This window comes from Coturnix japonica, chromosome 3, assembly GCF_001577835.2.
Source record: "Coturnix japonica isolate 7356 chromosome 3, Coturnix japonica 2.1, whole genome shotgun sequence".
Taxonomy (NCBI): domain Eukaryota; kingdom Metazoa; phylum Chordata; class Aves; order Galliformes; family Phasianidae; genus Coturnix; species Coturnix japonica.
In genome coordinates, this window is record NC_029518.1 from 11,615,012 (window position 1) to 11,632,441 (window position 17,430).

At 40.2% G+C, this 17,430-nt stretch overlaps 1 long non-coding RNA gene across 1 annotated transcript; it reads left to right on the forward strand.

Moving 5' to 3' along the window:
* The first annotated feature begins 1,151 nt into the window (after nucleotides 1–1,151).
* On the forward strand, nucleotides 1,152–16,907 carry LOC116653244. Its single transcript, XR_004306790.1, has 2 exons — nucleotides 1,152–1,270; nucleotides 16,815–16,907. It is a non-coding gene; the product is annotated as an uncharacterized LOC116653244 (long non-coding RNA).
* The last annotated feature ends 523 nt before the right edge of the window (nucleotides 16,908–17,430 follow it).

A 17,430-nucleotide genomic window follows, 5' to 3' on the forward strand; every position in this document is an offset into this window, starting at 1 on the left:
GGGAGTCACTACCATTATGCTGACTTCAGTGGAGAATTTGATTTGATACCTTAGCTGGCTGCAGCCTAGCAGCTAGACAGGTTGGTGGGCCAATAACCAAGTGGTGATATCCCTCTGAAAGCAAAGAGCAAGTGAAGCCCAGGACGTTTTGGAGTAATCAGCTTTTTGTAGCTACTCTCAAAAATAGGCCACCTATAACATATTGTGCCAGCTAATACTTGTGGGTGACCTTAATGGGTTCGCACATGGGACCACAGCTGCAATCAATCTGCTGGTCACAAAGCCACAGACTGTAACCCAAGCAGCCAATGCCACACATTGGCAGCAGGAGCAGTCAAAGATTCAGATGAATCTCTTAACTGTTCAAATCATTAACATAATACAAGCGAAACCCATCAACTGCCAAGACCCATTTAATCTGTCAGGCTGGCCAAAACAGTTATTATATTCACAATGCACAAATGATCTGCTCCTTCTTTACATTCAAATTGAACTCAAGGTGTTGACATCGCTCTTTAAAAGCCATGGATGGAATCCTGATCTCAGGGAAGTATGTGGGAACATTGTAATGAAAGATTTCACTCCAGTGTGGTTCCAGAGATACACACCTCCCTAAAACTTTCCTAGAGGGGAAAGAGATTTTGAAATCTCTGAAAGGCTTGTAGCATTGTTTTGCTTTGTCCCAAGCTCTACTGCCTTTTGCATATTTTCTCAGTTTTGAAGAGAGCTTGGGAAAGTCTTCCTGGAGCTGATATGTTAAAAGACTAACTCTTGCATTTCAGTGTCTCCAGCAGCTCCTGCAGTTATCTGAGCTCAGTTCTGGGCTCTGCCTCAAATGTGTTCTCCTCCTCAGTTTTCCAATCTTAAAACACAGCTGATAATGCTTCCTTTTTTATGTGTCATGTCCTCTCTACAGAGACCATCAGGTCCAAGAAAGGGTTTCTGCTACAAGGCACTGTTTGTTCTGTGCCTACAACACAGGGCTGAGAACCCACTTAAGGCTTTAGGGGTACTGGGCTCTAAGCCAAGATTCTAATAATCTTGGCTTTTGGTTCAAACAAAAGTTCTCTCTCCTCGCAGGCCATCATAGTCATTTATTTTGCCCTGTGGTGAAGTTAATGCTACATCTGTGATGTCACCATTGTTTCCATGGCAACAAGTTTATGACTTCAACGTAAAGTCAAATGGAAGGAGAAGCTCAGGGACATGAACGAAAGCTCTTACTCAAATCAGAAACAGCTGACAGAATAACAGAGAAATGGCCAAGAAGGTACATATCTTTTATTGTTATACATGTTTGTGGTTTCTTCTTAAGTTTTCAACATGTAGTTCTTCCATCGCACATGTTAATAGCTACACTACCACTTCTCTTTAGTTAAAGCTGCTTTCTTTCTTCTTTTATATACAAAAAATATATATACATTTAATACCATTTGTTTAACTAGTTAATGAATGCCTTTGCCTTTTTTCAATTAGGTTTAATTTAATAGGAGTAAATTTGGACTTCAGTATAGTCTTCCTTCTGATGCCAAATATGAATGATACTATTTCTGAACAAACAGGGGAATTGTTAAAACTGTGGCTTTCCATACTTAGCAGAACAGTCCTTCAAAAAAGAAATTTAGAAAAAAAAAAAAGAAACACATCGAAGTTTTCTGAGACACAAATTTTAAAACAATTACAACAAGAAGATGCAAGAAAGCAAAGCTGTTATGGGATAGAAATAAGCACTGGGCAGAGTAATGTAAAAACTCAGAAGCTTTTCATTATTTTTTTCCCACTTGTTTTTTCCTTGAAAAACAAATTCCTCAAACTCAGATGTGTATCTGGAATTAAGGTGCCAATAAGGTACAGACTGTAAATTGACACTCATATGTCTCAATGTTTGTCCAAGGTTCACAACCTTCACACGAGCAATCTGAAATGTAGTCTCAAGCAGCAACTCCTAGGAGCATCTAAAGGTGGAGGTGAAGCCTAATGGAGGCCTAAAGCAGTTTCCATCCTCATTAGCAAATCTAAAAGCAGAAATGAGTCACCTGAAAGACCCTGAGAGCCACACTCAAATTAGCATGGATGGTATTGCTTCTGTCACATATTGCAGTTTGATCCACTCAAAATACTTCAGAACAGATGCTAATAATAAAAACATTAGTCTTAGTCAAAAAGTTCTGACGTAGCTACTGTACAACCAAAACTGACTGGGTTTAGCATGTTATGTCTCCACTACACTTGTTGGTTCACAGATAGTTGATTGAATCAGTTAATTAAGATAAATAGTTAATTATGGTTGGAATTTTCAAAGAAGCCGCAGCAATTAAGTAACCAAATTCAATGAGATTTGGGTACTTAACTCCCATAGACTCCTTTGAAAAGCCAAGCTATAAATGCTCACCTCTTTAGTTGCAATTATTTGTACTCAGAGTTATGGGTGCAGCTGTTTATAAATGCAGAAGGACGGCTGCAAAAGCAGACATGGCATGAGAACAGAGATTTGTCCATGCTTAGCGTAGTACATAAATGCATACACGCAGTGGTCATTAAACTATTTAAACTATTCCCAGAAGACAAATACCAGTAGAGTTAGTAGTATATCTGAACATGGTAAGAGCTTCTTAAGTTTTCCTAATTAAAAACAATTAGATCTATTTACTCATATATATGCACAAGCATATATATAATCATACATACATACGTGTATAAAAAATGTGCACACATATAAAGACCCGGATGTGAACGTGGGTGCAGACAGTTTCTTGTTTCAGTATACATTCATTTATTTGTGAAACCTCAAATTGTAACAGTCTTTATTGCTGGGAAAAGGAGTGGTATAGGTGCCATGATTATGTCCATGATCTTATCAAAGCACAAGAGGAACTGTTTTTCTTAACATGCAGCATGAAGGCAACTTCTATTCAATAAAGAAGTAGGCACTGTAGCAAAACTATTATCTAAAACTGTTCCTATCAGATGGATTAAGAAGTAAAAGCAAACAAATGCTGTGAAAAAACAGCCCCCCACTCAACAAAACCCAGCACCATGTCTTTATACTCAATTATAAAAGGATTAAGTTTATTTGATGGAGATTCCAGGTGTTAACAACAAACAAACAGCACAAGCATCTATTTCATTCTTGGTACTGTCTCCCACTAAAACCAGTGGAGTTACCTGGATGTGCTCCGGCATGAGCAGTTAAACCTTGACCCTACCAAACTGAATGAAAAAAATGCAAGACCTATGATTGCCTTCCCTGAATAGAGCATTGAGTTTTCCTTGGAGTAATTGCAGCTTGCAATATAGCAAAATTCTTACACGAGTGAACTCAGGCCTACAACCAATGCTGATACTACTCATACGCACAAATATATGCTTAGGCATTTGTTACAAAGTGAATTTCAAAAAGCAGGATATATCCCAAGGCCAAGAGGTGGGAGTGAAGATCGTCCAGCCAAATTCTATTCATTAGTGGGCAGCATTTTTTCTATTAAAAACTGCCAAGACTTTAATTCCATGTGTTCACAGCAAGAGTGCTGGCTCATAAACAAATCCAAAATATACAGAAGATCAATTTCTTCTAATAAGAAGGGTCGGTGATTTTCCATTAGAGTGAGTCACTGAGTTCTCCAAACTCTTAAGGTGTAGTAGAGCAAATGAAAATGAGGTTAGCTGTGGAATGCAAACAGATATATGGCACATATAGAGTTTTAGCTTAATTCCAACATCCATATGTGGCCATAAAGTATAGCTTCTTAGATGTAAAACGTATAGATTTCCCTCTGCAACGAAGGTATAAAATACCTCACTCCCAAACAAGTATTTGAGCATATGAACATGATCTTTCACTTCATCTAGGACTACCCACCCAGTAAACCAAGCTGTATTCTTTCTGGGTGGCTCAGAGAATAGCATATTACAGTGGAAACACCCATTTATTTCATTTACTGCCATTTATAATATTTTCCACTATTTGCAGATAATGAATTCATATACTTTTTGCCAAGATTATGCAGCCTGTTTTATAGCCAAAATTATCCAGAATCCTTCTAAAAATGTGTTACCCTTCATTTTCCATGATTTCTTAGTGGTTCTCTTGGAGCAGGACCAAAATCAACCATATTAACAATGCACAGCAATAACTGAACTGTCATGCTCATACTCTCCTAGCAGTAGGAAGAGTGCCATCGATCTGGTCCCTGAAGTATGTACAATTCAAGAGCACAACTGCTCAGGTTAACTAAAAGCCATTAGATGAGAAGTGAGGAATTGCTTTTGGAGATCTTTCCTCTGTGAGTTCAGCAATGGTCCTCTCCTAAATGTAGACAATTTAGACTATCTGATGTTTTCTTGGCACCGTAACTCTTCAGTTCTCCAAAAATTTGCATTTGTAGAATATAACAGAACAGAGACCTGCAACATGGAACATGTCTGAATGGACGAAACTCTGATCCTGTAAAGACTAGTGGATATCTTTAAGATTCCAAGCCAAGAGAAGTCCTTTGAGGTTCCAGCGGGCCCCAGGCATCAGCTAGTACAGACACTCTGCAACGCAGTCCATGCTCACACTGTGTCACTGCACCAAGCCACAAGCAAGGGAAGCAGAAAGCAGTGGAGAGGGACAAGTCTCCCTTGCTTCTGGGATTACATATACTGGATTAATGCTTAATTCTTATTAGACAGCATCCCTCTCCCTTCACTGGCTCTGTTGTGCTGGCATGCTATGAAGGGTGGAGCTGCAGCACCATTTCACTCCTTGCTCCATGCAAGAAAAGAGGAGAAACAGGCCAGTCACATCTGCTATTCCTTTGTGCAGGGTCTGGCAACCTGAAAATCCCATGCAGGGGAGAAAGAGGGATCTTTGCCATCATGAGGCTGACAGCTGGGCCCAGTGTTTAAAACAAAGCACATGCAAACCTCTGCAGGAATTCCTTAGTGTTCAGCCTGAGGGTTTGATCTTGGAGTTAGGGAAATCAAAACTCACAGCTCTAAATGCAAAGACCAATCCCTGCCCAGAGGTTCCAGTGGTCAATGTTAGTGGTGATAGCAGGAATAAGCACAGCAGTAATTATAAACATAGGCTAAACTAAACCACTTACATTTTTTTACAATTTAATACCAAAAGAAAATGAGTGCAATGAATATACTAACAGCCAAGTCTTTGTTTCTTAGCATTATCACTATTTTCTTTGGCACCATGGGGGATCTCTTAGTAAGACCTAGGAGGAAGGAGAAACTGATTCAGCAAGAGGCCATGTAACACCATTGATCTGCAAGGCTGAAGCCAAGCATCTGTTACTGAACAAGTTAATCAGCCACTATGTGACTTGAGCCCTGGGGGGAGGCAGGGAAGCCACACAGCAGGTTGAGTTACAGCCACTGGAACAAAAACAGGTTGTCATGATATAACTGAAGATTTCTTTGCACTGACAACTGACAGAACTGCAATAAATAGTAATTCTCCAAACTCATACTTGGATTGACATAAATACTTCAGACATTGCCAAGAATTTCTTTCCCGTTGGCCATTTCATTATTCAGTTTTAACAAACATAGCTGGTTGGGGCCTTTATAGTTTCTCCCTCCCTCCACATGCAGCCACTCCCCCCACTCCTTTACCTCTTCCTATACACCACAGCAGGCTGCTCTGATATCACCCAATCTGGCCTGGCTTAAACTTCTCCAGCCAACCTAAGACATACATATTTTCTCTTTCTTTGGCTCCTTCCCAGTAATATCGTGAGGCCTCAGTGCATCCAGATGATCTCAATAGAGCAGGTTCTCAGCTGACCAACTTTATTCATGGGCTTGTTTAATCTTAATCTCACTCATACACTTTTCTTTTAATTCTTTATTAACTTTTTTCTTCTTCTTCTTCTTTTTTTTTTTCTTTTTTTTTTTTCCTGAGCCCTTTGATTCCCTTTCTGGTTCTTCTCAGGGTCTCCAAGTTTCAGGCACTTCTCTAAACACTCTCTAATGTTTTGACTTTTGATGGTTAAATTTAAACAAAACTTAAAAGCTTTTCCAGCTATTTTTATTCATTCTCAGAGTCATTTATCAATCTCATAGAGAGCCTGGATTCCCCCCATATAAATGGGTAGCCCTGTTCATGTGTAGCCAATGTGTAGCCTCCTCTATCCACAAAGGCAAGAAACAGGCCCCATCTCCCAGGTGGAGCAACTAGAAGCCCCCTAACCTTTCCTGCTCGAAATCTAACCACTTCTAGAATACTACCTGCCAAATCCACCACTGAGGCCACAACTTGTCAAGCTCTGTGCTTTCAGTGGAGCAAAGGTATAACTCAGAGAGGCTCCTGGGATGCTGCAATACACTGTGACTTCAAAAGCAATCATCTTATATGCCCTGGCCCAAAAGACACTGTGTGGTCAATACCCTCTCCTGGACAGCTGCATGCCAGCTCTACCGATGTTGAAGATGTATTTCCTTTCAAAGCTCTGCTACAAGATGCATAAGCTATACGCTTGCTGTTCCTCTTGTTTGTCCAGTTCCCTCAGCAAAAATTCTGACTTGCACTTTATGTGTTTACTGGAATCACAGTGAGGCATATGAGATGAAAATATGCAGCCTCTTGAATCCTCTAAACGTTGTCCAGCTGCCACTAAAAAGGTGTCCTGACTCGAATTCACTTTTTTGTTTTATTTTTTAACGCACAACTACTCTGTACTTTTGTACAAAGCCATAGGAATTTTATTCTTGGACCAATAGATAACCACAGCACATCTCTCCCAAGTTTCCAACCCCACAACCATTTCTCTTAATTTTTAAACTTTAAAGGAAGAATGCTGCTTTGGCTTCACAATTTTACACAGCTTGGTAGAACCACGGGAGAATGTTACGATACCAAGCCACATGAAATGGAAACATTCAAAAAGACCTTTGGGCTGGATCCCGTGCTTCCACCAAGCTGCCCTCAAGCCCATGACTGAACAGTGTCTGGCTGGGGCAAAAGACAGTCTTTTTTGTGACCTCAAGTCCTGGTGGACAGTGAAAGTCTTTTGACATCCTGGTACTATTAAGAGCCTCCTCAAAACCTACTCAGAATGGTGTCCCTGATTCACTACCTCCTGGGAACATTCTAACTGCTAGTGATAACAGAAGCCCTACACACTGTTCTGTACTCTGGGACCTGGGAGTTACCCCAACTTGCTAATGAAGAGCTCTTTCCTAACACCTTTGGCAGGAAGATCCTGAAGCTGGCTCTGCGAGTTTCACTGCCAACAGAGCAGTGTGCAGAGACCTGAACAGTTCCAATGAACTGTCTCCTCTAAGAGGAAATGAAACGAGAGTATGAAGCCACTGGCAAGACATACATTAGACACTGCAGTTAAAAGCAGCTAGACTGCACTTTGGAAGGACTGCTTTTGTTGCAGAATGCTTTGTTCTTCTGTGTGCACTGTACCCCTGCAATTCACTGCTCCAGCTATAGACATGGTTTTTAGTTTAGTCCTCCAAGACTGTACTTCACTGTCAAAAAATTCCACATCTCAATGGGCCTCAAAATACAGTAGAAATGTCATATTGAAGTGATGTTCTGCTCATGTAGGCAATCTAGCTCAGTTGGTGCATTTCAGAATGTAGAGCAGTTATAAGAGCAACACAGGACTGTATTAGGAAAGTATGGTTAACAGGCATCAAAAAACAGATTCAAGAGACATGGACTTCCATATGGCAGGTCTGCACAGAAGTCTACATTGTTGGCTAAGATACTTTTAGACCGGTGTTGTTTGTGAGCTCAGTGTTAGCCTCAGTCACCTGAGGAATCCCATCTGACTGATCATTCCTTAAGCTGGACTGCAATGATTCCTAGAGCAGGGCTGGCTACTCTGGTTCCCTTGCCTTCAGAGGAGTAGACATCCACACTGGTTAGGTCAGTATTCCTTGTCAGCATGCTAGGCACTAGGAAAATTCATTTCAGCATCTACCCCAATAACCAGAAACCAAACAGTGAATAAGACTGTACCACCTTGTATACGTACAAATGAAACCTGCTAAGGGTTATAGAACTCTCATGAAGCAGTATATTGCACACAAACCTACTGAGTCCACTGCCTTTTTTAGGAGGTCATCGTGCCTACTGTTCAAAACATAGTTCAATGCAAATAGATCTGCTCATACAGTATACCTTAAAACAAAACAAAATCCCCCATCTTGAAAATGCTTTACAACAAAACTGTAATAAATACAGCAGGAAGTAAGAGCAGGAACAGAATGAGTTTATGAAACAGAAATAAGCAAGAGAGAATAACCAAATCATAGAATGGCTTAGGTTGAAAGAGACCTTAAAGATCACCTATTTACAACCCATCTGTCAGGGTAGGGTCACCACCTACTAGATCAGGCTGTCCAGGGTCCCATCCAATGTTACCTTAAGCAGTTCCAGGGACAGGGCATCCACAGCTTCTCTGGGCAGCCTGTTCCTCACCATCCTCAGAGCAAAGAAATTTCATCCTAACATCAAACACAAATTTCTCCTTTCAGTTTAAAGCCATTCTCCTTAATGCTATCACTACTGGACTGTGTAAAAAGTTGCTTCCTTTCCTGTTTATAAACTTCTCTCAAGCATTGGAAGGCTACAATGAGGTCTTCCCAGAGCCTTCATTTCTCCAAGCTAAATAAGTCCAACTCCCTCAGCCTCTCTTAGCAGGAAAGGTTCTCAAGCTCTCCGATTACCTTTGTGGCCCTCCTCTGGACCTGCTCCAACAGCTCCACATCCTTCCTGTAGTGGGGGTCCCAGACCTGGATGCATCACCCCAGATGTGGCCTAATGAGGCAGAGCAAAGTGGGGACAATCCTTTCCTTCTCGCTGCTCATCACCTCATTTCTGATGCAGTCCTGGATACTGTTGACCTTCCAGGCTGCAAGCACAATCTGCTGGCTCACCTATAGCGTTTCATCCACCAGAACCCCCAAGACATTCTCTGCAGGGCTGCTCTCAACAAGTTCTTTTCCTAGTCTGTAGACATCTGGGACTGCCATGACCCAAATGCAAAATTCTGAACTTGACCTTCTTGAAACTCATTAGATTCTTGTAGGCCCACTTTTCAAGCCTGCCCAGGTCCCTCTGGATGGCATCCCTTCTTTCTCTGGTGTCAGATGAACACTCACCTTGAGTAGTGAGCTGGAGAGGTATGATTTCAGCTGAGACTGAGAGCCATTAAAGAGGTAAAGTAGTGTCTTTCCAGATGGATGGAGATGTAAGAAGCCTCTCATGCTGAAGCTGGCTATGCTGGGTAAAGTTTGGTATAATAACAGGGCTCTGCTAAGGTCACAGAAAAATAGTTCTTTGCAGTAAGCCAGAGATCGATTTCACACACATCCAGATTGCTGGTGAGCTCTGAGATGATGCTGAAAGTGAGAAAGACCCTGCCTGTAAGCTCAGGCTGCACAAAAAGGGCCAACATGATCTGGTAGAATCACTACAACTCTTCTGGTAGTGGCCCAGACTTTTAAGTAAGTAAGTAAGTAGTGCCAATAGCCTTTTAAGGGTAGTGGAAGCACAAGCCTCATCACAGGATAAATGGCTGAGTCTACATGGCCCTCAAGACCATAAGCCCCCAAAGCCCTGGAATATCTTCCATCTCAGTGTTATCAAGAAAGAACTGATGAGAATATGATTGTCAGTGATGATTACAGGTACTTTACAAACACAAGAAAGCATATTCTGCATTAATTGCTAATCTGTTTCAGACAATTTGGCACTGTGACAAATGCAACTGGTTGTATCTAACAAGCTGGGGTACTGGGAATGATTTTGTTCCAGTACAGTATGTCCAGGGAGAAGAATCAACTGTCAATCTCAGGTGAATAGTTTCTTTATAGATATATTAGCAACATAATGGAGGGTTTTTAATGGGATTATAATCACACAAGTGGACCCCAAGCAGCTGTTCTGCTAGTCAGAGGGAACATGGCTGACAGTAAGATTTAAGAAAGTGAATGAGAGGAAAATGGCAAACCTCTGGCATGGCACACTTAAATGACCCTGCTGCTTAAAATGAGTTGGATAATGTTGCATACTTGAAAAGAAAAGCAAATTTGATTAAAGCAATCTCTTTGGGCATGCTCATCACCACTTTTTCCCACTGATCCCCTGTCAAAGGAGATCTCATCTTTCCTCACACTGCAAGTAGATTCTGAAGCAAAAAGGATTTTGCAGTATACTGAGTAACCGAGAGGTCATTGTCAAGGATGGAACAAGTCATATATTCTCACAAAATCTTTCTGTTCGTCTCTCTACAGACCTGAAATAATTCTTCTTTCTAAGTACAAATTAACAGCTCAATGTTGTAAATACATGTGCATGCACATTTCAGCGCATATATGTACATATACATAGAAGAGACAAACATGAACCTGTTACTGAGAGAGACCCTGTGACAGCATGAGGAAAAGAAGCAAATATTCAGGAATCCCTCTTGAGATGTTTTACTGGAGTATTAAAATCACAGTCCTGGTTCTGCTTACAGTAATACCTGGGCTCCTTTTCATACTATTACTTTAACTGAGAGGTATAAGGATAATATTATGACTTAAATACGTATTTTTTAAGCTTCCAGAAGTAATGAAGCAGCATAAATGGCCTGTCCACTTCAAAATATAATACATATCTATTTTTTTCAAGTCATCGCTTTTGTTTGTAGTTTAGTGGCTTGAAGCTGAGGAAAATACTTGGTTCTGTGGCTTTTAAAGTAATAAAGTATGGTATAAAGCACTAACCATTATGGAAGACAAGTTTTACAACAGCTAGTTGGCTTAGGTATGACTATTTAGGCAGCTTAGCCTTAACACAGAAGTCATTTCTGAAATCCACATCTAATTTAAACAGTTCTGGAATTCTGTTACCAGCAGCCCTTGGTTCAGGGTGGCAAAATTATTAACAAGAACATTAAGCATGCTTTTAACACCAAGCTTTCACCTCTGAAATGATTTGCTTAGAATTAGCTAAAAGCAAAGGATAGTAACTGACCCTTACCACCCACCTGCAATCCACTGTTACAAACAAAATATTCCAAGAGATTTCATGAGATTGCAATCAGTTTATTCTTCAGCACCTCTTAAACTTTCAGGGTTTGACCTCAGCAGTCCTGGTGCCACTGTGCTTCCTTTCAAATAACTGCACAGAGCACAGAGGTAGTTCTCCTATTCACCCAAGATTGCTGAGCCTATCACAGTGGCACAGGAAAAGTTTAAGCACATATTTACACACATGTGAAGGCCCCAGCAAGGATATTATGTCATGTAAAATTTTAACTGGCGTCAATTTTCAGGGTTGTGAAGGCTAGCTAAAGAGGATCAACAAATGCTTTCTTTCTCTCCATGGTGGATTCTGCACACATCACTGTATGTTGTCAAGTATCTAACAGTCTCCTCTGAAGTAGCTTCCAAACATGCAAGTGCATTACCCTCCAAGTAACTTCCTGAGTCCCTTCCTGCCTTTTCTGTATGATATTGATCACTGTTATAAGAACTCTCCATTTTAAGTCTAGTTGGTGACAATACTTTTGCAATGCACGAGTTATCAGATACAGTACAATCCCGTGACACATTTACAGCTTAGTAATGACAAGCACTGGCTGTGGTGCACTAAAAATACAGTGACTGAAGGGAGAATTAAGTGTAGCTCTAGTGTCTGATTCAGGAGAGCAGTTAATGCTGTGATTAAGTCCATGGCCAGTCAGGACAAGAATAAGCTTATGTTTAAAGAGAGCTAAGTATGTCCGGAAGTGCCATGCTGAATAATACCAACATCCAGAACTGGGTCTGTCCCAAGACTGGAAGGAAATCCTTAAAGAGCTAAAAGCCTCCAGCCTTTTCTGCCTGTTTCTCAAGGGCCAAGATGTGCTGTACTGAACCAGTTTTAACACCAAAAAAATGTAGCTACCTGTGTAATGTTACCTTTAAAAAGAACAAAACGTGAAACTGAAGATTACACTTCACATATTATCTCTTCTTAAGTAAAAATGAAAAAGTTTTCACTAGGTAGCTATTAAACACACCGAATAACACACCACTGGCAGTGCACTTAGATAGTTACAGATGCCTATCAGAATACATAGAAAACAGACTAAAATACTGGAATTATAAATGAAGACTTGCAGGGAGACAGGGGCGTTGAGCAGGGCAGTTTTTCAGCTCAGCTTACTGCAAGCTTCAAAGTATCACCAGCTCTCAGCCTGAAATGCGTCAGCAATCATTTCATTTTTATCAAAACACAATTAGGCTGTGGTGAATGACAGCATAACACTTAAATAAGAAAGATACAGGATGAAAGACCACCAGGGTAGAACATAACTGTAAACCTCTCCATAAAACTGCATTTGACTTCTGATCATATACACAGAAACTCCTTTAAATGATCCAGAAAGAATCTTAACTTACTGATTTCCAAAGAAAGTGTTACCAATTAAGTGGGAGAAACTTTAACAGTCAATTTTAATTATGGTAAGAGATTCACCAATCAATTCCCAGCTCAAGTTGAAGTTTTTACTAGAGACAACTGGAACCAATTTACATGCTTTTATGTTGAGTCTAGACTTTAATAAATGGTCTAAGCACAGAACAGTTTGATGCCAGCATCGAACTACTTTGCATGTACGCTGAGAAACACACTTGCTTCTCTAAACCTCTTCATTTTTTGTGTCTTGGAATACTCCTCTGAGAAATGACAGCAAAGATTGCTGAGTATTTTACTTCAGTGTTACTGTGAGGATTGCTCATAATATGTACCAAAATACTGGTGCCACAGATCATCCTTCACCTTGTTGCTTTGATCCAAAAAATACAGAGAATGCAGAACCAGCTCTTCCGTTCAGTGTGAAATGGAAAAACTCTTCTGATTATTACCGGATAACACCCGTATTGAACATTAACCCAAATCCACTTGACTAACAAATAGCTAAACAATATGGAACTATCCAGGACAACTATGAGTATTTGTAGTTGTGGCCTAGAAAGGAAATCCAGGCAATCTTACAAACACCTTATTTTTCTGTTGTCACTCCTCCGTACTTTCCATGGTCATGATTAAGCTGTGTACTACCGTGCTAAAGGACCTGAGCATCCAGTCAATCCAGCAGCACTGATACAGAGGAAAACAAAGCACCTGGTTGCTAGACTGTTTAAACACTGCAGAGCCTGCCACTATGCACTCAGTGGTACTCTAGCTGTATGAGGCTCACCACTATGGCATCACTTTGATCATTGCTGTAGGTCATGGAATCACTCTGAAACCAAAACAGTCTCGTTAAAAAATTAAGTTGAACTACCATTTAGGGAGCTCTGGTGCTTTTTTTTTTCTTCCCTTCCTTCTTACTTTTTAAACATGCCCGTCGGGAGTGTGAAATTGTATGCATTTATCACTGCCCTGCTTAGCAAAGCTTGTTTAATTAAGAAAGACGTATTTAATTAAATGGATTGATAAGCATTCCCATTCTTGTATTGAGATGGCATTATATATAACTTTAATTTTTTAAATCTAAGAGGTTACTTCAGTGTTTCACAGCCTCTGAAGATGTTTCCCACAGGATGGTGTCAGAGCAATAAACCCCCAGGGAGTTCTGCATGCCAGAGATCTGAAAAAGTTGGGCCTCTTCTCTTCTGCAAGCAAGATAGGGAGATTTGCCTGCTACCTCTCTGTAGGAAAAGGCTTTAAACAACTTTAGAAGTGCTGCACCAGGCTCACTGACACCAGAAATAACAGCCGAGACTCATGAAGGGACGTTTTCTAATATCCCATAGTGCACAGCCCTTTGTTGCAGCAGCAAACATAGGCTGCCCTACCTCGTTCCTCTCTCCTGTCTCTGGACTGCTGTGCAGAGGACCTATGGGACTGGCCAGGTGTTAACCTAAACTATGCACACAGGCATACAATACTGTGTACACTCTGTAGGGTACTGATTTGGACAGAACATCATGAGGATTGTCTTTGGAGCATACTTTAAAACTGCAAGAAAGAAAAGGACTTCTGTTAAATGCAGTACAAATATATAGAAAATAAGATTGCCCCAGGGATAGGACAGTGTGAGAAAACAGAACTCGGGAAGGAAAAGGAAGCAACAAACAAGAGAGGTTACATGTCTGAGATCAGCTGGCAGGTCAGTAACAGATCCCAGGCCAGCACCTGCCAGCCCACGTCCCTGTTCTGATCACAAGGGTGGTTTATCCAGAGTAGTTCTCCCATTTGCAGTTCAGAATGAGCAAAGCAGAGTCAGGCAGATGGAGTCTTGATAACGTATCCTTAGCTCTCTTTGATTAATTTTGATGAACTACAGTCTGTAGTCTGTAAAAGTTGGTTGAAAATGGAGTTTGTAAACATTGAAAACAAAATGCACCACATACTATACATTGCTTTTTTAAAAAGGGGGAATGTTATTCACCATGATCGTCTTTTATGGACGATCTGGTCACCATTCAGGGAATTCACACTAACACAGGATCCCTACCAGCATAAGGAAGGAAAGGTCAAAGCATTATGCTTTTCAAAGGATTTTTTTCCATCTCCTCCAGAATACATACACAGATCTGGGAAGTTACAGTGGTCTCCTTTGCTAAAAAGAAATTACTAGCAATAAAAGATCTTATGTTTCCCACACACTTTCATTACAAGGAGTAACACACAATGTAAAAAGCCACAGACGTTCAAGGAAACATCGTGCTCTTCAGACCTGACCCTAACACAGGCCAAAACACTCAGCTTAGTGGCTACTGCCTGAAGCCCTGATCTTGTGTCTGAGCAGCAGCAAGTCATTCAGAAAGATATTCATCTTGATTTATGGGTACCAGTCTTAATGTGAGAATGCCACACAAAGAAGTTCCTGTCCTGAGCTTCATGCAATGAATTGAAAAGTTAAACTGGAAATGCCTGCAATCCAGTAAAATTCTCCCTCCTATTCAGGCAGAAATAGCGTGTAGATGGCTTATAAAACTTCCTTTCTACAGTGACCCCAAATCTAAGCAAAAGGTCAGAATCATTTATGTTGTTTCAAAGGTTCAACTGTTATACAGGCCAACAAGTTAGCCATGAAAAAACTATACCCAATTCTTAAGTCTATGACATAACTAAGAAAAACACTGTGAAAGATTGTTATTGTTTATTCTAATTCTTTCTCTACTGAGAGGTACTGTAATACCATTTCTCAGTGCATCAATTGCTTATGGTTCTCATGCTGTCGTTTTTCAGTCCTAGGTACTAATAACTATACATTGCTCCCAGACAGATATATGGTTAATAGCTTATCTTTTTGGAAATTCTGAAAGAAGTGGATGAAATTTTTAACATTACCAGTCACAGTAAAGTTAAAAGGAGATTCGTCAGTCTGTAACCAGCAAGACAGTGAAACCTTTCTGGGAACAACACCAATTTCAGGTCCAGTTTAAGTACCAATTCCAACACCAACTGGAAGGTGAGGTGATAAAGTGACTCACTTACTTAAGGAAGTTTTCTGTTGTTTGACCATAACTCCCTGGCAAATAGAATCTTTGAAAGGTACTTAGTTTTATGCTAGGGAAGACATTTAATCCTGAAACTCTGCACAGCCTAGGTCTACTGTTGCTGTGTATGAGTACTTGCCTGTGTCCAATGACACAACTACTCATGCTGTTGTAACAATGTAATACAAGATATAAAATACATATGTTACACTGCATAAAGTAGAATAATACTACAATGGCATTAACTGCTCCCATTTTTACTGCCAGCAACTATGATAGGGACCTCACCATACGCATAATGGACTGACAAGTGCTTAAAGGGCATTACCTCATGAGGTTTAAAGATAATAAAGGCAGGTAAATAAACAGTAGGTAACAGAGATACACAGATTTACTAATGGCCACACAGCAGAGAGCTGCAAAAATCTGGAACTGGATAAGATATATCAGAGAATTATCAGCTATCTGTTCTTTCTTAACAAACATCAATCATGTAAGTGCCAGAAATTCATTATTAGGTAACAATGCCCATCAATTCTGAACAACAGCCAGACCATTTCTGAGTGGAGTGCACCTAACAAACAAACACACATAAGCCCCATGGATGTGTTCTTTGAAATTCAAAGTCTTGGCTGAAGCTTCATGTTTGTCCTTTTAAGTCATGCAAACCTGAGAATAAATCCTCCTGTTGTCTAATCTTCAGTAAGGTCACTAAAATACTCATTTCTGTTTGCAAACAGCTCAATAGCTACCAAAGAGGAGTCACCAATAAGCTTATTCCAAACAAAGATTAATTCCTGATTAATCACTGAGAACAATTAAATCAGAATTAAGGAAAATGACAGCCACTGAAATTGAGATTTTCCTGCAGTAATTTATTGCAAATTTCCATGCAAAGACAAGCTAGAATCAGCCTCTATTCAGTTGAAAAGTAAAGTGAAAATCCGTAAAACAATGTGAAAGTTAATAGTATAGTACAGTAGGTAAGACAGAGAACTGGGAAAGAAAAATAACAATAATGACAAGAGAAAAGAAATTAAACACTTGGTTAATAACCTGCAAATAAGAGTCTGACCATTGCATTCAGTGGGAGGAAAGATAAACTATGATGTAATTTAGGGATTTTTTTTTTTTTCCCCCAGAGTATGCCTTCCTAAATGAGGGCTTCTAATGCTGTATAGACATTTATGGGTTGTTGTTTGCTGGAGTGATTACAATGATATGATGGTATTTTTTCTATGAATCGACTGCAATGATAAGCACATCTATCTTCGGCAAGGAACAGTTATTTAAGGGCTGGAAAATGGTGCCTTTTTCTTGAAACATTTTCTCAGATTACTTGGTTTTGTCTTTATTTTTCTGTTTTTAATAAGGAAAGGCAAGATCATCCAGGAGGGGAAGAGAGAGAAATAAAGAGACAAGAGAGAGGAAAAGAGGAAGGGAGGAAGAAGGAGGAGAAGAGGGAGGAGAGAGAACGAGGTAGATAGTGAAAGAAAGGGAAAGAAACAGAGGGACAGAGGGAGACAGAGAGAGAGATAAAGAAAAAGAAGAGTGAAAGAAAATAAAAAGCTAGCAAGAAAAAGAAAAAAGAATAGAAGATAAGCAGCGAGCAGCTGGTGCTGAAAGTGAGCAAGACTCTCTCACTTCTTCTGTCTTTTAATAAATCATTGTAGCAGCTTTGTGACAGGTCTCTGTTATCCATAATGCCCAAGCAAACAGCTTTTCTTTCAGCCTCTATTCAGCTGGCTGCCAGGGAAGCAGGACTGAAGGCAGGAAACTTCAGTGGCTCAGCCTGTTCCACTGTAATTCAATTAGAAAAGCAAGCATGAAGTCAATATTCATTGCGCCAGGCCAGAACTGCACAGCACAATGAAATGATAATGAGAAAGTTCACAAAGGAGACAGGCTTAATGATAAGTTTTTAAAGAGGTGTTGCAGTGGGTGACCCTCTCTATGACTGGCAAACACACATGGACATATGGGCTTTTA